General features: G+C 42.1%; 1 protein-coding gene across 2 annotated transcripts in view; it reads left to right on the forward strand.

The window, feature by feature from the left end:
* bach2b (BTB and CNC homology 1, basic leucine zipper transcription factor 2b) overlaps positions 1-26,671 on the forward strand; it is a 103,759-nt gene that overhangs the window by 19,082 nt on the left and 58,006 nt on the right. The window lies entirely within an intron of this gene.

Here is a 26,671-nt window from a genome sequence, read left to right on the forward strand (position 1 = left end):
TGTTCGCATTTCCATTTATATCTAAGTGCTGCAAAGGAAACAAAGCTTCCTTCTCTGACTTCCTTTGCAGGTGCTACAGTAGCGACTGTAGTAGCCTTGATAATTATGATTAATCCAACTTTCTTGCCTGTGGTAGTGTCAGTCTTTTAACAAACCTTGTAATTATTACCAACTCCGGTGAATCACTCGGAAAATAAATGAAGCAAACCTGCACTTTCACCCGTTCTGGCTAAGAATAGGTCCAGGCTGCATATGCCACTTTAAATAATGCTTGTTAAAAGGGAAACTATAACTCTATATAAGTGACATGTTGCTTACCGCTCTCACGTGCTTTACGTGTGTACATAAAGTCACAACTCTTATCCCAGCTTTTCCTTAATAGCCTTTGAGCAAACACAAAGGCGTTCTTTGTCCTGGAGCTGTCAGTGTCATAGCCAGAGTTTGTGGCTTAGTGTAAGTAAGTGGAGTTAAAGCCGCTGTAGTAGGAGTACAAGTTGTCAGAGCGCTCAGCCCAGACCACGTGGAGCGTTGGCATCTGTGTGTCACGCCCTGAGACCGGCTCAGCGTGGATACTTTTACTTTTGGCGGCTGCGGCATGCTGCTCTGGCCTCGTACGAATCCCGGGCAGCCCATTGTCAAACAGGTTTGACTGAGAGTAAAGCTGGATTCAAAATGCTCTGCATGTCTTCGGTGTTCGGCTCGACTTGCGTCCCCATTTGGCTGAGACCGTAAATACAAAAAAAATCTAAATCTAAATGGCAAATACTGAATCATCAGATCAGCATCTTGCACGGTAGCTCCGTGCCACGAGCATCTAACCATGTGTTTGTGAATGGGTAAAAGCTGAGTAGCAAGTGAGAGGACTTTTAGTTTTCATTTCAGCTATTTTTCTCTTTCATTTGGCTCGACTGCACAAGCATACGCTAAAACTAGTTTGTTACTGTGTATGAGCTGATTCTCAACAGTCTAACAGGCAGTTTTGAGCCCACTGCTGCATGCATTTAAACCTCAACTCTTAACTCTATACCGTACAAATGCTGATCCACATCTGGATCCATTAAAGCCAGATAGCTAAAGCGAGCTCGCCCTCCTCCTCCTCCTGCTCCTCCTCCTCCTCCTTCTCCTCTCCGCAATGTGGCACAGACGCAGCTCTGACTCAGCAGGTGTTTCACAGCAGACATTTTGGCTTGCCACAGCAGGAAAAGCACAGTTGTTTTGAAGACATTAAAAATAACTGCATTCCATTCACCTAAGTTGGTTCCAGAGTCTTGGTAATGCGCACATTGATTTACTGTCATTCTGGACTGAAACACTTGATAGAACTGAGTTGTTGTTAACAAAGTGTGTTTCGCCTTTCCTCTTCCAGGTCAATATGTCTGCTGGGAAAAAGGTCAATAGAATGAAATCTGTGCTTACATGAGAAAAATTGACTTGCTTTTTCCTTCTTTCTGAGTGAAATATGAACTTAACATCACAAACTTGCCAAATATTGAGTGTTCAGCAGCTTGAATTTGTAATATTTGGTGGCATGCGTATCAATTCAAAAAGAGTGAAAAATGCATGTCCGCATTTGTTTTTCAATCTGTAGCATAGACCACAACGCATGTGTCCACTCTCGATGCCCACACAACATAGAGTTTCATTGATTTTGTGTCTCCTCGCGCCTTGCAGGGAAGACGCATTATTTTTCTGTGAAGTATTAAAAAAGAGATGCATAGCCATTGCTAATAACGAATTACATTTATGAGAATTTGTTATTTTAGGGCATTAAGTGCATGTTTAATGCCTTTCTCAGTGATATCTTGTTTCGTATGTGCAGGAAAAATCTCTTAATTTTTAAAAAGAAAGCTTAGGTTGGCAGTGGAGAACAGAGCAGGTATGTCATCTCCACCCAAAGGTGCAAAGATTGTGTATCAAGACTTTCCACGTGTGTTGCAAAGAAGTCCGTTTCTTTGCGTCTTTGTTCTTATCAGCTATGAAATTTGTCCACATCTCAGACTTGCTTTACTTTGCTTTTGTTTTGTAAAAATTTTTTCCTCTTCAACTTGATTCGTTGACACCATCTTTCTAGAAAGTGCTAAACTTGAGGACCTGCACTTTCTTTTCTGACTGCCCCCCCCTCCCACCTGCAGCAAAGTTACATCTGCCTCGAGATTTGCACTGGATCCCCCAGGATCCTGACTCCAATGCAAATGTCTAGGCTGTAGTGTACCGTGATAGACGACAAAAATGTCTACAAGGTATTTTTGAGAAATTAAAACATGTTTAAATTTCCGTATTGCAAGGTTACATGAAATTCATAGTTGTTCTCTTTAAGATTCCTAGTACGGTATTTCTTAAATTATCCCTCCTTTGGGTGTAAGAAATGTTTCAGACAGAAGGCTAAAATCCTGAATGACTTCCTGCTTCCTGTTTGCGCTCTGTTTAGTTGTGTGTCTGGCAAAAGCTGAAAAAAAAGGAGCAACACGCAATTAAAGTTGGAGATGAATATGCAAAAAAAGAAAAGAAAGTAAATGTGTTCTTAAAACGCTGTCCTGTCTCCAAACAACGTTCACAACACAGTCTCTTTTTTTGTGTGCAACAGAATACAGATATTAAGGGACTTTACTGAGCTTGAAAACCTACTTAAGGATAAATCCTTGCTTCAGGGATTTATTTCAACATTGTTAAGAAAGAAACGACAACATCATTAAATAAGGCACAACATGTTGACAGCAGTTCATCTTTAACATGACTGCTTGTAGAACATCAGATCACATTTCGTTGTTTTTTTTTTTTCTCACATAAAATCAAGTTCTGTGAACCGCCCGCCTTCTAATTCAGATGGAGAGTCTCAGCGGTGTGTGTTTTACAAAGCTCGAGTAATCCAAGCACATAATTCACACATGGCCCATGTCTGGAAGTTTAAGTGCCGTCGCTTGTTGCCTGGGTTTTTGCAAGGCCTCTCTGAAGTATCCACGCTCAACTGTACGAGCCTGTCTGCTTCCCATGATGCACCTCCCCATCTCCAGCCTGGTGCAGGCACTGAAAGAGGCTATTGTTCCTGTCACTCTGAGGCATGTTGCATGCACTTATGACACAGAGTGGGAGAAATTATTCCCATTATACCTCTGGAATGTCTTTGAATCAATCAAATCTGTATGAATAAGTGGCGCTCTTTAGCAGACTTTGATTTACAAAGTCCTTCAGTCATAAATGTGCTTGTTTATTTGCTTAAAAGAAGAGAAAAGAAACTATTGTTGTGTACAAAAAGTCACTGGGAAAAGACAGAATTGCAAGTTTACTTATCAAAAGCAACATCTTGCCTTTTGTTAATGTCTCTGCTCATTGAGGCATTTTTCATCTTTAGTGTGACCTGGTGCAAAGACCTCCTCCAGAGCCCGATTCAGATGTCTGATCCTCTGAATCGAGCGGCCTGTTAACACTTTGCAAGAAAACAAGTGGCTTTCAGGACTCCTTTCCCCTTAATTCCCTCCTTTTCTCACAGACCTTTGATTGATGTGCAGCAAACCACAGTTGGAAAAGCTCGGAGCTTCTCTCATGGATTTTTCCGGCGTGATGTAATGTTTTGATGATCCTCAGTGTAGTATGGCGTGTGCGCTGACATTCAAAACAAAAGAAATATCCTCCCCTTGAAAAGGTGGACTTCTGTGTCTTCTCAGGAAGATCATTTATGCTTCACATACCACAAGACCCTCTGAATCCCCAAAACAGGACGCTGTGTGCTTTGACATGCGTGAGAACATTTGATTCTCCCTGTTCTCAAGTTCCAGGCCACATAAAATGCTTATGGAAGTGAGGCTTGCTGATCCTATTTCTGCATCTATAAGTGGTGCAAAAAAAAAAGAAAAAAAAAGCCTATCCTTGTTTTTTTTTTTTTTTTAAATCCTGGGTTGAGTCTGAGTCTTCAGGATAGCTGCTCAAGGTGTGTAAACCAAGAGCACTATGTGGAGGTCATGAAACACTGCCCTATCCGTCAGCAGAGAGTCTATTTTTAACCCTGCTGTATCACGTATCACCTCTTGCCATTTTGTTCTTTTGTTCAGTCGGGGGGGGCGGATATTTCGGGACACTCTCGAATAGCGTGGGAGGCGAGGTGAGGCGGAACCTCTCCCCGACAATTGATCCGTCCCTCAGCTTCGTGTGTGTGTGTGTGTGTGTGTGTGTGTGTGTGTGTGTGAGGTGAAGTCCATGCCTGCCGCCAACCTGTTGCAGGGGCTGGAAATGTGCTCTTCCCATTCATTAGCCCGCGCTGCTACCAAGCGCTTTCACTGCGTCTGTATTTGTGGTCTCTGATAGGATCCAGATGGCAGTCTGGAACACCCGTGCAGCCCTCGTACGAGCTTCACATATGGCCAACAGTAAAGGAATACTTAAAGGGGCCTTGCACTGGGGTCACTGTGTAAACAAGTGACGGTCCGTGCATTTATGGTATTATCAGTATATTTAAAAGCTGCAGTGTTCCTACAGTAATGCGATTACCAGTGCGTGCAAAGTGTCATCAGAAGTCCTCCACAGGCAATAGTTGTTGTTGTTGTTTTCTGAATATCTACCAAGGTGAAATGAACAACAAGGACATCTCACACACATTGAGATGTTTTCTCCTTGAAGGCATCCATGGAGTTGCACTGGACTGTGTGTGTGTGTGTGTGTGTGTGTGTGTGTGTGTGTGTATTAATCTGCGTGAAAAACACACCCAAATTACAACAGGACGTCATACTCCTCCCTCACTAACATCACAAAGTAGATTTCAGTCAGATTTAAGATAAGAAAATCTACTCCTAGTGGTCACCAAATTCAGACTTTTCAGATGCAATCCAGGTGACTGTTTTCTGTAAAGCCATTACAGAGCAATAGGAACTACTGGTTGGTAACAACTTTCTAAACAAAGATAACTGTGGAAACGTGAAAAAAAAAGATAATGCATGCATCTTTTCTTTCAAGAAGTATCTTACAGCATATATTTAGAGCCACCCACATAGTGATGGTATTAAAGAGAGGCTTAAGTTACTCTGTAAATGACATGGACTTACAACACTGTAAGCCCATAAAAAAAGGGAATAAAAACTGAACCAAAGCAGCCTGGGGTTCAACAGGTTTGAGAAAGGGAATACATACAGAAAGTCGCCAAACTATCTATGATTCCAACAGACATTTAGACATTTAGGGACATGTGTTGAGTTTAGAGGTCTAGTAAGTGATCAGAACAAGACTTAATCTCCTCGAGACGAAAGCCCACAGACTCGTCTGCTGCTGTATTTGTTTGGGTTGGGTTATGACCCTCCTCTCCAGCCTACTGCTGCAGCTCTGTTTTGCTCTGATTTTTTTTTTTGCTGCTATGAATGTGGCGGGGGAATGTGCGTGGGGCGGGGTAACGGAGGGGAGAGGAGGGGTGAGCGCAGGAATTCCCACTCACTTGGCTCATCTTGCATTTGCTGTTCTCCTTCAGCGACTCTCCCCCCGCCACACATGGAAAAGGGGATGTTTTGTTTGTGAAACACAGTGCTCTCTGGGCCGTGCACACACCATCCCTGTTTTTCAAACGTCGGGGACCCGCAGACGCTGCGCGATGTGGCTGCTCGGTTAGCGGGGAGGAGCACCGCTGAGTTCATTCATCCGCCTCTCAAGGGCCCCTTTTTGCTTTTATTTTTAGCCAAAATCCATCAGGCCTGACAAGTTGAGGGCAGCGCTCCAGGTCCCTTCCACAAAGTCAATCTTCTCCTCCCCTCTTGGGAAAAAGCTCCGGACAGCCCTTCTCCAGGACTGGGGTTTTGTTGAGTCATGTGAGATCATGTATACAGAAACGCAGGAGGGGTGGGGGCTGAAGGTGGAGAGGGGGGCCGTGGGGGTAAATGAGGCGGGTGGAGTTGAGGCCAGGGGCAGCAGGGGAGCTAAAATCTGCTCGCAGGCCAGCAGACAGCAGAACATGCCGGTGCTAGCCTTGTATAAGGTAATGTCTAGCGAGCATGTTGGGGTGGGACGTGTGCACAGATTTATTTTAATACACTGCTGGCCTTGCCAGTGGGGGGAGGGATGTGGAGCCTGCCAGCTCATCCCAGGACCACTGTCACACTTCGGACAAGACGGGACATTTTAGTAGACAAACCCACCACAGGCGAATAAAAAAACAGTGAAAAGAGGCAAGTTTCAGTCAGAGTTTGACCTTTTAATCTGCATGATCAGACTGGATTGTTTTTCCATCCCCTGAATGCTGTTTGCACTCGTTCTCTTCATGCTGTCTTCTTGCGGCTGGACGAGCTCCTCTGACAGATGCATGTTTCGAGTTCATTGCCCTGCAGGGAGGTCTGGATTTGACATGTCAGTCTGGTATTTAGCATTGCAGCATTACACTATGAGCAGTTGCCTTTAAGTCATGCAGTACAGAAGTAGGAGTGTGCTGTAGCTTCGTACCTGAAAGAATACAGTGCGTCTGTGCATCGCATCTTTGATATCAGCTTTCAAGAATGAAACTTAAGTCTGTTACGGTGGATGCTGTTAGGGCTGTAACTAATGATGTCATAGGGTTGCTCAGTGATGTAAATTAATTAATCAGTCATTTAATTTAGAAACGGAAGATTACATGTTTTACAATTACAGAACAGCAAAAAAGCAACAAATCGTCATATCTGAGGAACTGAACCCTGCAGATATTTTGCAGTTCTGTTCAATAAATAATAATTTTGTGATTTTTGGACAGTTTTTTTTATTTTTTTATTTTTCTTTATTTCATTGACTGTTAAAAAAAATCTACTTTTTGTTCCAGCACCACAGTAATTGCTCAGCTTTGAGTTCAGTATCAATGTGGGGAGAAGTGCTATGATTAAGGATGGTTTTGTGGTGCCAGTCTCAAATTTTAAATCTTCTGTTTTTACATTTTGGTTTTTGCCACAGTGGTGGCAAAGTCCAAAGTATTATAATGTCAGTAGTTTTGTCCGTGGCTTTGCCCCTGACTGAAATATCCCTAAAACCTCTGCATGGACAAACATTTACAGTTCTGACTTTTCCATGAAGTTGGCACTTTTGATTTTAAATTAGATGCTTTCACAACTACTGGGTAGATTTTCATGGATTTTGGTACAGATGTTCATATATTTCTCCTCAGGATGTCTTGTAATCAGTTTGTTGATCTTCCGAGTTTTCATAGTCAAATGTTACCATCTGACATCTTGCAAAACTGATAGCATTCCATTCAATTCACAAATCTTAGCATGCTAACATGGTAAACAAACTTGAATGATAAATACTAACACTAAACATCAGTATGTAAACATTGTTATTTGCATTTACTGCTGTGTCTCATGCAGTTCATGGAGGTGCTATCGTGGCTCAGTCTTGCTGTGCAGCTAAAGACAGAGAGGGAAAGCACGCCTATCTGGCATCAATAATTAAATCTAAGCTAATTTTGGACTTGGATCAGCATGGGATGCTACTATCAGGTTCAATGTTGACTTTATGGCTGGTAGCCAGTGGCAGTGATGTCCTGTTAGTGTAACTCCGTTATGAAAATAACTCCAAGAAGCGGAAATTAGTTTCTTTTTTATATGAACTTCCTCATTCAGCTGCAGCGTTAGCCGTACATTAGCATGCTCTGGCTTCTCATCTCGCAGGTATTTTCTGTTGTGGAATTAAACTGTTTAGAGGACATTCAGTGGGTTAATAATTTTTATGGCCTATAAAAAGCTGCAACACTCTCACAGGACATAAATCAGCACGGTCTGTCTTCGCGGGGTGTTCTGAATCGTGTTGGAAACAAGGCTGCAACCCATTCCAGCCCACCTTGAGCGATGAAGGTCGCACAAGAGGAGAGTTAATGACCAAGCGCACAGGGCAACTTTAATGAGGCCTGCACAAGTGTTATTTAGATTCCATTATAGGCTGTCTTCTCACTCCCGTTAGAGCTGTCGAGAGGCTGTATATCGTCCGTCTGTGCATGTGTGACTTTTGTCTCTGTGAACTATAAGCTTCTGTGCTGCCATCTACCTTCATGACAGAATGGGAAAAGATGCCCTACATTAAGATTTATATAAAAATTATTAGACTTGTCTAATGACTGGGCAGTGTTGCTCCAGGATGTACTGTAAAATTGCTCATTGTATTGAACGAGTTGCCCAGTGATCTTGAACGCTGCATGTATTTGTGGCAGGCCTAATTTAACAGTCAACGCTACCTGCTTTACAGCTGCTTTATGCCAAAGCATACTCCAGTCCACTATAGGTGAGTCCTGTTTAAGATAGTTGACCACTTTCAAATCATAATGGTTTCTGAGGGTAGTGTCCATGACATGTTTTAGACAAAATCCTGCATTTTTAGATATATTTTTTTGCCTTAACAAACTCCTGGAGATCTGAGGAAAGCCAGTCATCAGAGTAGGTCAGCTAAGGGCAGAGGCAAAGTGGGTTGTCATTAAACTTTGAACCATCACACTGAAGTGTGGGCTGCAACTAGTTTCTTCATTGTTGTGTTTTTCAGTGCTTTCTTCAGCTTAAATACAGCAAAGCTTTACATTTGAGAAGACAGAACCCAAGATTTTTTGCCTGATATGCTGCATAAACAAATTAGTGATCATTAAAATAATAATACAAAGGGTTATGTTTGGGTTCTCTACTTTCCATAATGCAAGCTAAGCAACTGTCATGAAGATCATTAAAGCGATTAAAAGAGCAAAGTTGTGCAGTAACTTTGGTAAAGTTTAACATGGAAATTCGAGCTGCTGACAAATGGCCAGCTGACATTCAGGGCTGCGAGCATCAAGCTGTCATTACACAACTAAGGCAAACACAACATTGCAGTAGCCAACATTTCACTACTGTGTGTTCATTGTCAAGGACTGTTTTAAACTTTTTAAATGAAGAGTATGACAGCTCTTGGCCTGCTATTGAGTTTTTATTGATGTGTGTCCGAAGCGTGGGTCTTTCTCAAACACATACTTCCCAGTTTGTAAAACACAGCGGAAAAGCAAAGCAGAGTGGACCACCTTTGACCTGTAACTTCTCATAAGGTTCCGGTTTATGGGAAGCTCCAGGTTATAAGTCATTAGGTTCCACTCGTGGCAGGAAAAAGCCCTCCTCACCAAGCTCCCTCTCTGCCCGGTAAACATTTGTGTTACTCAGACTCCACCGACCCGATTTGTATCACAGCGTTTCTCTTAGAAAATTTGATGCGGCACACACTAGTCAAGATAATCCTCAAAACATTGTTATTACATCATCAGGGTTATTTCTTCATTACACAACTGTTCTCACAAGAGGGGGAGTAGCACTAACCATGACCAGTCAACCGACCTCTTGCTGTTTGTGCAGCATGTTGTGTATCCTGTGACCAGGGGTCTCTGAGTGGGACGTCACCCCCAGCTGTCAGTACTGTTCACAGAGCCTTCATCCAAAGAAGGCATGATGGGTGCCGTGGGTGCCAAAGCAATGTCTGTGGTCAGTATGGCACTCGGAGCATACGCGTGTTGCTAGGCCTACCAGCCTCCAGCTATGTAGCTTTTCTCTAAAGAGTGGGATTTTTTCCTATGCTGTGGTCTCTTTCTGGTAAACTATGATGTGGATCATTGTTAAGCAATAATTAACTGTGAAAAATGTACAATTGCTCAAGGATTATTGATGAAAAAGGCCCCTAAATAGCTCGTAAGAAGCTACAGAGAAGGTAGAGCGCTACTTCAAATCAATAATGTAAAATTTCCAATTATCCTACTCCTGCGGAAATCGAAATGACCCCTGCGAAGGGTTCTGGTTCTCCAGACTTGTGGAGTCTATAAGGATGTTGTTTTCTTCCAAACTATTGATGCATGCAAATTCCAACTGTGTTGTCAAGACCATAGGCTGAAAGGATGCCTCTGGATGGAGAAGAAAAAAAAAGCTTTAGGAAGTTTTGGGCTGTAGCCATGGGAATAATGGGAACGGCAGAGATGGAAACGGAACAACGGACAAAAGCGGATTTTCTTTTCTGTAAATTGAAGTTTACTTACCTTCTGACACAGAACGGAAAAAGGAGCCCACTGAAAAATGTTCCGTAACGTGGTGGAAGTTGGGGTCATTGTTCTGCCGGTTCATTTCTGTACCACAGCCCTGGCTCTGAGGACTGATCACCATGGAAACCATTATGTGGGGCAATTGGCGGCGGAGCACTTTAGAAATCTCCTTGGAATATATTAGTAGCTGCAAAGGCCCCACTCTCCTCACCTTCAACCTCTCGCCATTGTCTTGGAGCTAGTTTACTTCAGGCGCTGTTCTCAGGATTTCAGGCCTCAGCTCAGGAATGTTCGACCTATAGCCCGTCTCCACGCAAGGAGCGTAAAAACAGCCCAGCCCCTGTCGGCCCGAGGTTTGAAATCTCAAATAAACAGGCCTGCGAATGGTGAAGCTCCAGCGCCTTTTGAATTCTCACTAAAAAAAAATCTAATTAGAAAGCTTCACTTCATTGACTCATTCAGGCTGTAGCAGCGCAGGACTTCAATTTCCACTTCAATCAGAGAAATGAAATGATTTGCACTGCAGAGCTAAATAACCGCGCACAGTTTTTCCTGATGTGGCAAAAACCCAAATAAGATGAAGACTTCATATGGAGCAGATGTGCTGAGACTCAAATTTCGCAGAGAAAGTGCAGCTGATTCAGAATGCCCGTTGAATTGTCAAGCAGCGATATTACCTTCTTGCCCTTCACATGCATTTCCCTGTGGTGTTTTGTTGGCAGTATAGGGTCTCAAACCTAAAACGCTCAGCAATTTTGTATTTTATAACATGGGTTGCTCAAAAGCAATAACTATAACACTGCTTTTTCTTTTAGGATTAAAAAAAAAAACACATATATATAGAAAGCATTGCCGATTTCTGTCTTACCACCCGATATGGCACATTTTTGTTGTGCAGGAAAACAGGCTTCCTAAAGATCTGCTAACCCATCTGGCTGAGGTGATTAGCAAAAGCTGAGGCAGATGGTGCCACGGCCAGATTCTGCATTGCTTCAGGGGTGTATTAATCTGCATATACAACTGACAGCCATGTTTAGCTGTGAGAAATATTTTTCTGTGGCTGAATAGGACTGTTGAAGTCAGTGTGCTGCAGCACTGTGTGTGTGTGTGTGTGTGTGTGTGTGTGGGGTTTATAGGGGAGGGGAAGAGGTTGACTTGACAGGGACCCTCAGGATGTTTTTGTTAAGGGATGAGGGCGGGCATTACGTGGGACCTTCCTCTTCTTCATCTGCAGCAAACACGCTAAAAGTGAATGAGCCACGCAGCAGCTACCCCCCCCCCCCCAAAACACACACACACACACACACACACACACTGCTGGCAGCGGGGTCTGGAAATGTTGACACATGGAGTCGGAGAGCAGCCCCAGAAACCCCAGGAATCCCCCCGAGAAGACGCTGGGCGGGAGGGCGAGGTGGAGCCTTGGAATGTGCTCGGAGGAGTCAGTCACTTATTTACTAGCTGAACTCGGTGAACCCTGCCTGAGTCAGCCACTTCCACCCGGGCCAGTCTGTCCCACCTCTCCCCCTCCCACTTTCCTCTCTGTTTTGTTCTTTAACCTACTCTAATGCTCCTCATTTGCTCGCCCCTCCCCTCCCGTCCCCTTTATTGACAGGCACTTTTTTTTTTTATTTTCCCGCTCACTCATTGCCCAGCATCTTCGCTAATGCCCCCGAGCGACCTAATCCAACCCCCACCTGACCCCTGTCACCCTGCCGCTATCCCTCTAGCTGCGAGCGCTGAGGTCATAAGCCTCATGATGAGTAATAAAACAAATGTCAGTGGGAATGTGAGTCAGGCTGCAGTGTGTGGAAAGCAGCCTGGGTACAGGAAGTACCACATGCACTTTGGCCTTTGTGATGAATACTCATTAGTTTGTGAAGGGAACCTGACCTGACCCCTAAATCTAAGACTCCTCAAACAGGTTCATGCACTCGTTAAGCATTTCAGCAGCCTCATCTTTTCCCTATTATCTAAACTGGGATTTAGCCTGACCAGTTACAGTAAGTATAGAAGGCATAACTCCTGCTCGCCTCCTGGAAACTCTGTGGTTTGGCGAAACTGGAACTTTCCGTGACATTGCTGCTTTACAGTGATGGCTTTGTGTCACCCCGACATGGGTGACTGTAATGCAAATGTTCCAGATTTATCCAGACATGCTGCATATGTTACAGAAAGAGATACAGTATGTAACAGGGCTGAGACTAGACACTGATGAAAGTTGGATATACTGTATGAGACCCTGGTTATCACAGCATTTCCCATCTTGGCGTCTCAGTCTGCTGCTTGTGAATGATGTCTGAGATTAGGTCACAGTTGGAACACTATATGTAAAAACGCCTGTCTGTCTGTCAGTGCAAATGTAGTCGTTCAAGACTGTTTGATGCACAAATGCTGCAAAACTGCTGTCTTGTCTTACAGAAAAGTGACCAGAGGTGTACTGGTGTGTCTCCTCCCTTTTCTGTGCAGAGGGAGCGATTACATACTGACCTGAAAACAGCAACAGACACCTATCGGTGCACATCTGGCATTAGCGAATCATGTCATGAGTCAGTCATGTTATAGTCCTTCGTGTAATCTGTGGTGTTTACCGAGCATGCAGACTTATGTTCCCTGACTTTTGCCTTAAAGGCTCTACACCAAAATAAATCCCGTGGTAAAATGGTTTAGGTTAAAGCCACGACACAGTCAAATACCAAGACGCCGCTGCACTGCATAACTGAAAGGATTTGTGTGTCACATATGCAGTTGCAGTTGAGAATTTTTAGATAAGGTCCACTAACATCAGCGCCAGTGGTTCATTGTTTAAAAATCTAATCTACGTAAAGTTGTTCAGTTAAGAGTGACAGACAATGTTAGAGATAGTGGTAATGACATTTAGAATGATGTGCATCCTGCTGCACTGATAGAAAAATAGTTTAACTTTGCTGAACAGGATATTCATTTATCTTTGAGTATGGATTTGTAAACTCCAGTTTAACTATTGTTTTCAGAAAGGAAAAAGAATGCTTAATGAGAGGATTCATAGAAAAACAGAAAAACCTAGAAGCTAGTAGAAAACTAACACATTTTTTGCGATGGCGTCTCGCTGGGTCCTTGAAACATTTTGAACAGTCTGGATGGCGCACCATCACTCTAATAAAAGTCTAAAAAATGTTATGTCAGTGCTTTCCACTCAAGGAAAGAAAAAAAAAAGCTTCTATCTATTCCAACTATTTCCAGTATATATCTTGCAAAATGATGAAATACGAGAGCAACCTAGAGTTTTGTCATTTTTAACTATGTTTGGGTGCTGTCACTTTGCATTCATGGAATCAAGAAGTCTTTATCCGACCCAATAAAAACTGTTCTCTGTGGTAATTCTTTATGACTTAAACGTTAAAATCTGTTTTCTCTTCTCTTCACCGTTTAAAACCCATCCACTCCCTCGCCACCACTCCTCCTGTCATGTCTGAATTATGGGTCATTTATGTAAGAGACACCAAGCAAGTTTAACGGCCCAAATGCCACAGCGTTAGAAAAGAGTTCACGTCTGAAAATCAGTCTGTCTTCAGCCGGAGAGAAGCATCACGGGAGGAGGTGTAATGATTTATGGTCGCCTCAGTCTTTCTCTCTGACCACTGATCTGATGAGAGAACAATAATCCGTGACTCTGTGGGAATTCGTAGCCTTGTTTTGTCTCGTCAGTGACACTCCGCATGTCAATTAGAATCACTGGGAAATGTCAGCGGGCTTCTTGTGAACGCAGCTTAGCAGTGACTGGAGCTCTTGATAAAAATTACAGAAGAAACAAGTTGTTTGCTCTTGTTTCGAAAGATAAAAAGACCATCTTAGACTGACTGCTTCCGTGCTCGATGTGTGATTGTGTGTGTGTGTGTGTGTGTGTCTGTGTGTTTCTGCGCTAGAGGCTCACTTGATCGTGGATATTGAATGAGCAGTCATGAAGACGGGGAGGAACAAGCTGTTCTCACGTCAGCAGCAGCCAGCGTGGATGTGTTCAGCAGGGCGCCGTTCCTGCTCACTTTATCACCTTCATCTGGCTGCTGGACTGATCCATGTCACCGGCTGACACATTATAGCAGCAGCTTCTGTACGCTTACATGCACCGCGTCTGTTTTTCCCTTACCTCCACCAAGGAGATTATGTTTGTTTGTCTTTTAGTTAACAGGATGTCTCAAATACCAGCAAACAGAGCCCACTGATATTTGTTTGAAGGAAAGAGAGAAAGAAACAAGTGGATGCAAATGGACCTCAATGCAGCTCTCATTGAAAACTAGTGACCACATGTGCATCCCATAATAAGTTTACAGAAATGGGATTGATTTTAATTCGAGTAATTGGTTTGGAAATATTTTATTGTTGTTTTTTCTTTTCTTTATTAATAGATACTGTAGGTTTAGTGCTGAAATTGTAACTTTAAGTCTCCCCAGTTAGCATTTGGCATCATGCAACTATTTAATGAATGTTTATTAGAAACCCTGATGTAGTTATAAACAGTTATGATGACATTTTAACCGTTTTTGACAGCTTTTTTGATTATTTAACAATGTGAACCAAAATAAAAAAGTCCTGTCTATTGACTTGTAGGTGTCCACAGAAAGCATCCAACATGGGACAAATACATTAATAAACCCTTATATCCAACTAGTACAAGTACATTACAAGGTACAATAAATTATTTATTAAATGTTCATACTACTTATAAATGCTAAATGCCAGGCTTAAATTAACAAGTTGCTTTTATATTTTAGTTATCAGTTCATCTGTTAAAGGTACAGTGTGCATGATTTAGGGGTTCAAAAGCAGAAATTATGTTTTCATGAGTGTATTTTCACCATAAATAAGATTATTTGTGTTTTCATCACCTTAGAATGTGCCATTTATATCGAGTTTATATTCAGGGTATTCAGTTGATGCAGTCTGCAGCCTCACTGCTACATACCATTCAATCTTACACACTGAACCTTTAATTCGTTTAACCCAAGCTATATGTGTGTGGGTGTGGTTGTGTGTGTGTGTGTGTGTTTCTAAATTGTTTCAGAAAGTTGTCTTACAAGTTTAGTAAATGGGAAACCAGCTGAATAGGTTGAACTTGGAAAAACAAGTTTGTTACTAACCTATATTGCAGCTTTTGTCTCATGTTAAGAAACAACCAGGACAGACACACAGCAAATTTGTTTTAAAAATACAAAAAGAAGAAAGAAGGGGCCTATGGAGAGTTTATTTTCTCACACTATGCATGCTAGATAATATTCTAGTTCTGTTTTTTAGCCTTTCAAGTTGAATTAAATTGAAATTAAAAACAGTGAAGAAAAGAAACCAGAAAAGATTAATTGATTCCATTAAATTTATGTGTAACTTTTTGCCTATTTTGTTAGTCCAAAGCAAAACAGGAGTCTTAACATTTGAGAAGGTGGAGCCTGCAAGTGTTTGCTATTTTTAAGCAGCTTCCAGACAAGTCGCTGACTAATAAATCCACCGATTGACTTTTATTGTTAAGGAGAATGAGTCATAACTGTAAAAAGTAATATAACTTGGACAAACAAAAACATACATGCATGAGACAAACGCTAAGAAACGATCAGATTGTTTAGCCAATTCTACTTATTTGTAAAACTTCTTAATTTCATTGAATTGTGGCTGTTGTGTTTCTGCACCTCAGAGGTCACCTGCCAGTCTGGTCAACTCTGTTGTGTTGAAAAGTCACCACAGCTGCCTGTGATAATGTAGAAAGGCATTGCTTTGTGTTCTCTGAAGTGTTGGTCCCATCTAAATGCATGCACTGAACTTACACCCCTATTTGTTAGTCAAAAGCCGAAACTCAATGTCTGGCAGTTTAAGACTGCAGTTGTGAGCTGGTGTGTCCAGGCTCAATGTGCGTCTGGACCAGGTGAGGCCAGATGTTTAATGCCACCGAGAAACTGGCTCTGAGCCTGGCCAGCTGTGACACCGCTGACCTTGCCTTTGCTCAAGGCAGGTTATCAGTCAGAGCAAGCAGACAGAGCTGAGCTGATGGGAAAGATGTGGCACACAGGGTAGAGTCCACACAAATACTGCCAGAGTTTATCCAATGGACCTTTGCCCTAATTCTCACATGAACTGAGTAGGGATGGGTAAAAATATCGATTCATCAATGCATTGCAATATAGTTTTTCACCGGGGCACCGGAATCTTTCTGCGGGGAGTTTGCATGTTCTCCCCGTGCAGCGTGGGTTCTCTCCGGGTTCTCCGGCTTCGTCCCGCACAGTCCAAAAACATGTTGAGGTGAATTGGTGATTCTAAATTGTCCGTAGGTGTGAATGTGAGTGTGCTTGGTTGTCTGTCTCTAAGTGTAGCCCTGTGATAGACTGGCGACCTGTCCAGGATGTCCCCTGCCTTCACCTTAAGTCTGCTGGGATAGCACCCCTGCGACCCCAATGAGGATTAAGCGGTGTATAGATAATGGATGGATGGATAATTCAATATCGATTTAGAAAAGCTTCTGAATCGATTCAACCCCCTAACCAGTAGAGGGCGCAGTGAGCAACACCTCCGTCTGATTCGCGTTGTACAGACTGAAGCCGCACTGTACACAACTACAACATGGAAGCAAGTAGCAGCAGCGTTAAGTCAGCACCTGAGTCTAAAATCTGATGTTTGGCCTCACTTTGGATTTAATTGTAAATCTGGAACACAGGTAACAGACAAGAGCCCAGACCCCTTCACCATGGTGATGGCGGCACGAATGGATGCAGCGGCCCCTTCAGGAGACAATGAAAGTGAACATGTTGAGTGTCTTGCCTATCCCAGACAGTCATTCTTGAAAACTTACAGCCAAAAGACTTTGCTGAACATCAGGGCAATGGACATTGCTAAAATTGCAGCGCTTGGTTGTTATGTAGACATACTACACCAAGACAGAGTCCGATCGAAGACTACGCCAGCAGTTACCCAAGAGAGAAGGAATCGCTAACAGTACGAATGTAAACAAAGGAGGAGGAAGAGAGCTGGGATCCATGCTAGGCCATACAGCTGGAGGGGACGACATCATTCCGGGTGGACAGACAGACAGCTAGCTCTGAACTTTTCCAGAGTTGCGACAGGAGCAGGACACTGAACATTGTCAGGGACTCCTCACACCCTCTCCATAAACTGTTTGAACTGCTACCATCAGGCAAACGTTTCCGGAGCATTAAGGGAACACCTCCAGACTGATCAACAGCTTCATTCCACAAGCTGTCAGAATGCTGAACTGCTGATCCAGATATTCAAACACTTCTTTATTGAAATTGCTTTTAGTTTTTTGGATCCTCAAGAAACGCTCTCTCATCTTGTTTGTACTACTGTTGTATGTACAGCAAAATGACAAAAACTTGATTTGATTTGATTTTGATTTGGTGTGTAAGCTGTGCCAGGCAGTAGTAAAATTCTGCAGTAATACCGCAAACCTGCGCAACCACCTTAGTTGACACTATGGTGATGTTATACAGCAACCTGTGGCTAAACCAAAATAGATGCAACTCAACACATCCTTTCTGTGCAAACTGCCACAGAATACGATATAATATGACAATATGACAGTACTGTATTAAAACTTTTAATGCTGTCATATTGTTTTACTTTTGTACTCCTCAGTGCATTCCTCAGTGAAAGAGCAGTGTTTTTTTTTCTTTTCTGTTTGTTATCGTTAATTAGGCTGCCACTAAAAACAACAAATCTAATTTTTGAGTTTTGATTTTTTGTAAGCTTAGATTTGAAAGTGTTTTGATTGATTGCATGGAGTCGATCCTCGATTCAGATTGAACCCTTGTCTTAACTATTATTTGCACAGTTGAGATTTATTTGCTCAGCAAGTCTCTTTCACTTACAGATAAAGATCTCCAAACAAATTCCATATACACAAGAACAACAACAATGATTCTCTCCACATGCGCATACCTTTGAATTAAAGCATTCACAAATATTATTCCAAACTAGTAAAGCTTTATTTTATGAGTCTCTTTGTGATCTGGTGTCATGGTTACTAAGTCTGAGTTCATCTAAGGATGTTCAATATCCTGACAGCTTAGAAAACAAAGCCTTATATATGAAGACAGAAGGTTGTAATGATGCGTTCTAGATGATGATCATCCAGCCTTTTCATATAACTCGTCATGGAGAATGCGAAGTGTTCGGAGAACTGAATGATCCACAGTGGTTTAATGGCAGCAGCAGCAGCATGGAAGATACAGGTTATCTCCATATTTTACCATAATGTAGACAGTACGGTGGTTGGAAAGTGGTTTTGTCTGCTCTTAAAAAGAGGAATAAGCTCCATACTGGCCTAAGAATGCAAGTTGAATTCTAAACTTTTAAGCAAGATGTTTAGGATGGTCTTTGTCAGCAAGGCGACTTTATGTTTACGACTCATTCTGTACACAGAGGCATTTTAATGTGCTTTACATAATTCAAAGAAAACAACCTCCAAAGGAAAAATAGCACTAAATAAGTAAAATAAGTAAGTAGGACAGTGTGCTTATGCAAACCACACATTTTGCCTTTTTGGAGCTTAGAACACATGAAACAGAGAGGTCTGCAAGTCCAGGGCTGTAGCATGTAACCTCAAAAAGGCTGGTTTGCGGCGAGGCCAGTGGCACACAAGCTGGTATCAGCAGCATGAAAAGCTTCACATTTAGTCTTATAATTTCACAAATGCCAGGTGATCAGGAGTCAGTTTAGTTCAGCTGAAAAAACAACCAGTTCCCACATCATCATTACTGACCCTTAAACACTCTAAACTTTGCTCAGTATTGCCTTTGTACTGACAATTTGTCATCGCATGCCTCTGATAAAAACCTACTTTTTTTTTTTGTGGCTGTACAGTAATGTCACCACATTTCCCTTATATGACATTTGAACTCAGTCTGTGTTTTTGCTCGCGGCAAAGGAGTGACTAGAAAAGACAGACATTGCCCTTAAGACATTCTCCAAAGCCTTCCTTCCAAATCAACACAGCGAGTGAGTGCGCCTTTTGTTTTTTTGGGGGGGTTTTTTTTGTACTTTTTGTTTTGACTTTCCACATCCCAGCAGAAAGTAGGTCACAGGCTGACCGAGGTAAAGTATGAGGCAGCAGTTTGCAGGCAGGCCCCTGTCGAGGCAGATCGCGTCTCCAGGAAGCTTGTTGCAGAGGAGACGTTAAACACACAAGTTCCTGTTTGACATCTGTTTCCAGCAAGCCTCTCAGGCCCGGCCTTCGCGCTCGGAGGCCTCGTTTACCTAGCCGCCCCATCGCCCAGGTTTGTCGGTTTAACTGCTCTGTGACCTCTTTCCTCCCCTCCCTTCCTAGAAACCAAAAAAATTTCTGATGACGCTCCTGTCGTTGACTCTGTGCCCAGAATAACGAAATCTTGATAGATAAAATCAGGAAAGACAGGTTCTTACGCAGGCAGCTACCCCGCTAGACTGCAGACCCTCAGGGCTGTGAATAATTAACCAGGTGTATATTTAAGGAGACAAGCCAGCACTTTGTGTGTGGAGTACACCTGCTTGATGTGAATGATCACATCCTGCCGTTTCATGCTTAAAAATCCTCAAACTGCAGCGTGAATGAAGGCGTCATCTCAAAGAAAAAAAACCTGCTTGAGGAGTTCTCAGAGTGAGACATCAGTGTGACAGCTACACTGGCACACTTTGGGGAGGGGGGGTTTGTTGTTTCCCCAAGACGGCTGAGCGATGGCTCCAATTTGTTTTTCCATGATCAAGAAACCGGTGGCGAACCTCCGGCTGGCTCTCCACGGGCTTCCCTCCACACACGTATGAAGGCGGACACACGAGGGTTGTATTTTTAGCTCCGGGAGATAGTGTGACCCGCCAGACATCAGAGGTCCAATTATCCTCCTACTACACCTTGCTTCACGTGAAACCCTAGATAGGCCGAGCGGCAGTTAGACGGCGACCGGCCCCCGCGCTGATGTCAGAGGCGAGGCTGAAAGGCAACACGAGTGAGTGACAGAGTCCAGGCAGAGGGCCAGCAGAGCCAAGGAAGAGCCGGACCACAGTGTTCCCATGTCACACACTGCTGCTCCCACCTGGACTCTGAGCTCCGCAGTCATGTGGACTCGCAGCTCCGAGATGTGTTCATCGTCAGCTTGCCAAACACCTCCCCTCACAGGCTATTTTTAACCCCTGAAATCACATTTTAATAAAGTCCCCCTACACTCAGAAATCTGTTTGATTTATATTTGACTGACAGACTTTAACACCAGAAGGCACAATTTGTGATATTACAAATATTTTGGAAGCCAGGCCCAATCCAATAAAGAAAAGTAATCTGCACGCTTATAACTTCCAGCAAACATCCACCGAGAATGGACTTTATGGTAAAGTAGAAGCTGTTTCCTCTCTGAAATCCAAGCAATGCCAGGGCGTTTTATTTTTCTTTTTGTCACATTTTCACTCATGGTGGACTCATTTTCACTGCAATTTAAAGTCCTGTACCTCTATGGAAACAGGCCAACCATGGATGAAAGTAGAGAGAACTCAAACTGTGCAGTAAAACAAAGTTATAATGCCATAGGTGTAACATATAAGTAAAGAAATGTAAGTTTCTTTGATAATTATTTTACATATGTTGAAAAACCAGGAATCAACAACATAAGTGTCCCCAAGTGTGACCAGTTCTAGAACAAGTGGCTCTGCATACTATAGATATTCCACCTCTTACATTTTGACGTTGTTTCCATACTTACCTCTTATCTGCTCTGTGTGAACACAAGCTGTAGTTTAGTTAAATAGTCACTGCATATCTGTCATGAAACTGTTGGTCGCAGCTGAGTCACTAACGGCTGCTGCAAAGAATGCAGAACATTTAGTTTTTATAGAATCTTCTTAGGGCTTTAAAAAATGTTTTTTTTTACATGAGACAGGTAGGATACAGTGATTTTGATAAAAATATTGTGATTTTGGGCTTAGATTTGGATTAATTCACTGAACTGTATGTCACACATGATTAGTTCAAAGACCATCTGAAAGTTGAAAACAGGGCAATTGTTTCTGCTTTTGCTGCTTATGACTCGACAAATGGTGCCACATTTTTTTTTGTTTTGTTTTGTTTTATTTTTAAATGAAAGGATGCCTTTAAGAGCTGCAGGTGGGTTTTAAGGTTCAGAGGACTAAATGTGTAAAATGAACAACATTCCAATATTTTAGAAACCTGAAATGTTAAACGAAAAGAGTAAACGCTCAACTGTCAAGTTAAATATAGTTTTTGAGGTCAAGGGGATTTCTCAACAACAACAACAACACAGTGTAAAATACTTAACTGAAAAGGAAGTTTAAAAGAATCAAAGGTAGTATAACAGGGAACACAAGCAAGGTGTTCACTAATGTGTCTTCTCTGATTTGTACTTTTTATTTTAAATCTTCAAAAGAACACAACTTTAATTGTTTTTAGTTTGATCTCTGTTTTATAACATTTTACAGCTGGAAACAGCATTTATTCAGCTAGAGTTTGAAGGATTTTATACTTACTCCTCTACCTTTTTTATGGAAATATTTTACTTTTAATTGTGCTTGACAGCAATAGGTATTTTGCAGACTTAGAATACGCACTCAGCACATTTTAGCATTCTTCTGAAAAACAAGAATATTTAGGTACATGCTTATTCAGTATGTTATCACTGCAAAGTGGAAGGAGCCATTCTGTATAGCGCACTTTAAGTATTGAAACATTAAGTCTGTTTTTCTTCTTCTGGTCTGTAAGAGGAGGAAATAATGACTTTAGCTTGTAGTAGTTTGCTTTTGAAAACTTAAAAAATAAGGCACAAGTTGTCATAAACTGCAGTTATTCTGAGATTTGTAAAGATGAATTTTTATTTTGCACTGTGGAACATAGACATTAGGTCGTGCAATGTATCAAGAGATGATTTTGCTAAATGCCATACACTTAGTCACCATGCATTAGACAAAAACGGCATTCTGCCCACTTCCCTCCTCAGCAGAGACCGTTATCCTGCTGTCAGGGATGTGATACAGTCTGATTTTATGAATATGTTAAAACCCCTGTATATTTTCCTGTGTGGAAACAATGAGGGGTAGTAGGCGCAGCCGACATTTCCACTGATTTTTTTTTTTTTTTCGGGGTTGAAGCGTCACAGTGGGTGATTCACATTTTCCACTTACTGTAAATCTCCTTGCAGCTCAAGGTTGTCTGTGAGTAATTAATTCGCCGTTAGCAAGATTTGCCTGCATCTTACAAAGTTCTTTCTGCACAAACTTACGTCTCACAAGTCAACAATCACATCTGACACAAGCTGAATCGATGCCAATGTTGTCATACAGTAACATGTCAATATTCTTATTGAGCTGTTTACTCTGCATTCAGTAAATGAATCATGATGCGGGCTGAGCGCAGCTTTCTGAACACCAAACTGTGTCTTCCTAATGATCGCTTTGCTGCAAAACCAATTTAACCATGAGGGATGAAAAGCTTTGACTCATTCCGTGTGATTGCACAGTTCAGGACTTGAGAATCTCAGCAGTATTGATACGCCTCTGATCGATAAACCGAGAACGGACGTTGCAGGAGATTCAGAGGGGGAGGCTGGAAATATATATTTTTTAAAGAATCGGTTCTCTCTGAGTATGTGGGAGTCAGTGGGATGATGAAGAGAGAGGAGAGAAAAAAAGAGCTGTGTTTGTTGTTGCTCCCCAGCGCTTCAGGCTGAGATCAGACTAATCAATAGCAGGGATAATGTGGAGATGAGTAGTATGACATCAATATTAGGCGCAGAGGCCCATTGTGCTGCTCTCCAGCCCGCCCTGTGCTGAGTAAACAGTGGCTCCCCAGGGAGAAAGACACTCATTGATGGGTCCCTTCAGCCTCCCGTCTCTTTGCATTGTTGGTTCTTCCATACAGAGCCAACTCATCAACAAGGAGGGGCCCTACCTGCTGGCCAACAGAGGACCAAGAGGCCCGGTCGATTGGCGGTTAAATACGACGACGTCTCGGCGGTTAGCGACATTGACAGACTTCTCACCCCCCTCCGCTGTACCACTCTCACGCCTGGCGTTTTCATTGGATTGTGAAATAAATCAGAGAGGTTCTGCTGGGACGACTCATGCGGATGATTGAGTTGTCTTCCTGGTGGAAGGTTAGAGTTTCCCTCAGACCTGATGATTTTACAGCAGCTTTCATCCTCCCACTGGGAAAGAGTTAGTGCGAGAGTTTGGTTTCAAAATGAAATATACGTAGTTTAGAAAGTGGCACCTGTTCTTATAAATTGACTCATTACGCTCATTCATTAAGTTTGTTATGAGGGTATGACTAAGGGATTACTATAAATTTTTGTTGTGAACTTACAGTAAACAGGTATTTCAGTCAGGCGGTCGACCTGTTGTTACTCGGTTTAGTGGTTGTCATTATTGCAAAATATTTAGTAATCATGGTCCCCAGAGGAAGAATCCTAATGACCTTTTTGTTTCTTTCTCTGTTAGTACCTCAATGACCTTGACATTTTGGATCTTGAGTGAGACATCTCAACAAATATCTGATAGGTTGAAAATTTTGGTTCAGCTTTTTGTGGCCCCCAGAAGATGAATCCTAATCTTTTCACATAAGCTTTCACTTATTCAGTGAAATAATCCCGACTTGTGCGTCATGGTTTGGCACACAATTTGGTGTGGATATGCTCTTTAGAAGATGTATTAAATGTGATAATTTTGATCCCTTGACATTTTGTCAGCTTTAAAAGCAGCGAAATGTAACATAACCATAGATGTGGCCTTTAGTTTGGGTTACTTAATGAATAAATCCTTTCACACAGCTGCCATAAAATTCCTGATTCCGTGTGAGGATGATGCGAACCCCCTCTTTTCTTTTCCATGTGATTATTTTCCCTGTACTCACTGCACACTGCTTGAAGGGTAAATAGCCTGACCAAGTTGGCTGCGCTTCTGACAGTGGGGGCTTCCAGGAGCTGCCCAGCAGTTTGATGAATGGCTGCGTTTCCCCCGCGATTCATGCAGCAGCGGAGCAGGTAGACATGGTAGGAATTCTCATCCTTCTCTCAACATGGAATAAGACAGGAAGTCGTCCGCTGGTCGCCTCTTGAGCCGATGCCCTGCAGCTTCAAACCATTTAATCTCAAGAGGAGGCAAAGCAGCAGTTTTAACTTTCTCCACTGTAATTGAAATACTTAATTTTCTGATCTACTGATGAAGCCTTTAAGTTTGGGTTTTGCATGGATGCGCACATTTTCTGCATCATATCGAGCTAGAGTTCTGTCACTTCCTTTGTTTGTTAGGATGCCTGTGATGTGGTAATTTATCATGTGTCATCTGCTAACCGGCTGGTGTTTTGACAGTAAACAGAATACCTGTCACTTTGAATTAGGGTTGCAGGATTATAGCTAAAGTCATACACATGGTAATTTTGTTAATTTTGGCATCATGATTTTTTTATCAAAACTTATTACATCTTTTGGAGCAAACTGGCTTCCTTGAGGACTAGAATAATTAATCAATAAACCAATCAGCAAATGACTCCCCAACGGTTTTGATAATTGCTTAATCACTTTAATCATCTATCAGACAAAGGCCTTGTGCGTTCTCTGATACCCGCTGCTTAGATGTGACGATTTTCTGAAACGTGTGTGTTTTTGCACTGTTGATTGGAAAATTCATGTTGAAATGAAGAACTTGGGCTCTGAGAACTTGTCATTCACACAATCAATTTATGGATTAAATGATTCATCAGTTAAAAGAAAAAGATCATGAAAAGATTGAACGACAATAAAGATAAGTGTTAGTTAAAGAAAACTACCATCACTCCCACAATGCATTTACAAAAACTGTTGATTATGTAAATACATTTGACAAAATAATATAATTGCAAAGTTCCCTCCTTAGCATATGCAGAGCTTTTAACTGTGTCTAAGGCCTTGTCCACTCGTAGCAGGGTTTTTGTAAAACCAAATATCCTGCCCCCTCCATCTAGAAAAAAACATCCACGCTGTTTCCAAATGTAAACACAGGTTGCGTATGTGTTGTAAAGAACATATTTCATCGCAGGCAGTGACGTTTTGAAACCTAAACCCCAGTTATTGATGTCCACTTGCAGACGCATAAACGGAGTACTCGCAAATCTTCACTTTGGTCGGAGGTTTTTGAAAGAATCATTTTTAATGCTGTAAATCTGCATTTTCGTGTGGATGACAGACCAAATCGCAGAAAAAATATCTTTGTTTTGTGAGATACCCTGCTATGTGTGGACGAGGCCTAATAGTCTTCTTCAGCCAAAAACTAAGCAAAGTTAGTCATCTGGGAAAAAATGTGAGACACAGTTGAGACTTTTTAAATAATGTAAAGGAAGTTATCTGTAGGGGAAAAAAACCAAAATGTGATAAAGCTGGAACCCAACTAATTAAAGAGAGGTTGAAAGCTCTGGAAAAAGCTATGAAGAAGAACATTAGATAAGATTAAAATGCTGTTGCCAAGAATAAGATTAAGCATTTGCATTTAACAAGTTTAGATAAAGTTATCTTTGTATACTTTAAAAAAATAAAAAATTAAAGCAAGCACCTTTGTCTGCTTGAAGTAAATTGGACTTAATCTGCTCCAAAGTAATACCTATGGCTGGTAATTGGTATGATTGCAAAAGCCGAACTAAGAATCATTATGATATGATTTCTTTTGCATCCCTAGTTCAGCGCATCACGCCTGCGAATTGTGTTGATGATGGACAATTGTGCAGCATGCAGCACTGGCACTTGCTGCTAATCCACAAAGCAGTGTGCTCTTTAAGCGGTATGAAGGGGAAGTAATGGATGCGCAGGATATGTCTTTATATTATAGTGATGCAAGCAAAAATCAGCACACAACACAAGTTTAGAATGAAGAAAAACAGTTGTAGGAGTCGTGAAAAAAACATCAGATGATGGTCAGTTAGCATTTAATTCCATTTTAAAGATGCAAAACCTGAAACCAGGTCTGCATCGAGTGCGTGAGTTAAAAGCAGTTCTTTCACCTGTCATTTTCAAGCATTATGGTTTAACTTTAACCATGAATGAAAACATTTTTAGGCACGGTCAATGCATGTCATGTAGGGTTTTTTAGAGGATGAAGCATCTGGAGATAGATTTGAAATCATGACCCACCATTCCATAGATTGAAGCCGAACTGGAGGCAGAAGTAAACCACAGCGAGTGAGAACAAAGACGAGCTTCTACAGCCTGAATATTGTCTTTCATCTCAATTGAAATTGTTAGCGAAGGTGTTACAGACTCACATAGATCCAGTCGAACACAAAGGGATTCCTCATGTGTAAGGTGGGGAGTCAGTGGGACAGACACACTGACAGACCTGAATCAAAGCTTGAATTGATAACTACCCAGGATCCTCCTCTTTCCCTTCCATCCCCCCTTTGCCGCACGCCTCGGCCCTCTCAGCGGAGTGGGGATACCCGACGTAATTGGTGGAGCTTTGAAGTGACGCCGCTCCACTAAGCCTCTCAATTCAGCACTTAGCACTTAACAATGCATGTTTCTTTCATCTGCAAAGCCAATTAATTTGCACCGTGGAGTAAAATTTCAAAGAGCGGCTGCACAGAGGGGCCGTATATATATTTTTCAGATTTTTTGCCGGAGAATGGTGTTGCATTACTGCCAGACAATGCATCTGCTTTGTATTTAAAGTTCTCACTCGAATGAATTACACTGTCATCAGAGGTGGCCGCACAGGCAG

This window comes from Stegastes partitus, unplaced genomic scaffold (genome assembly GCF_000690725.1).
Source record: "Stegastes partitus isolate 25-593 unplaced genomic scaffold, Stegastes_partitus-1.0.2 Scaffold492, whole genome shotgun sequence".
NCBI lineage: Eukaryota > Metazoa > Chordata > Actinopteri > Pomacentridae > Stegastes > Stegastes partitus.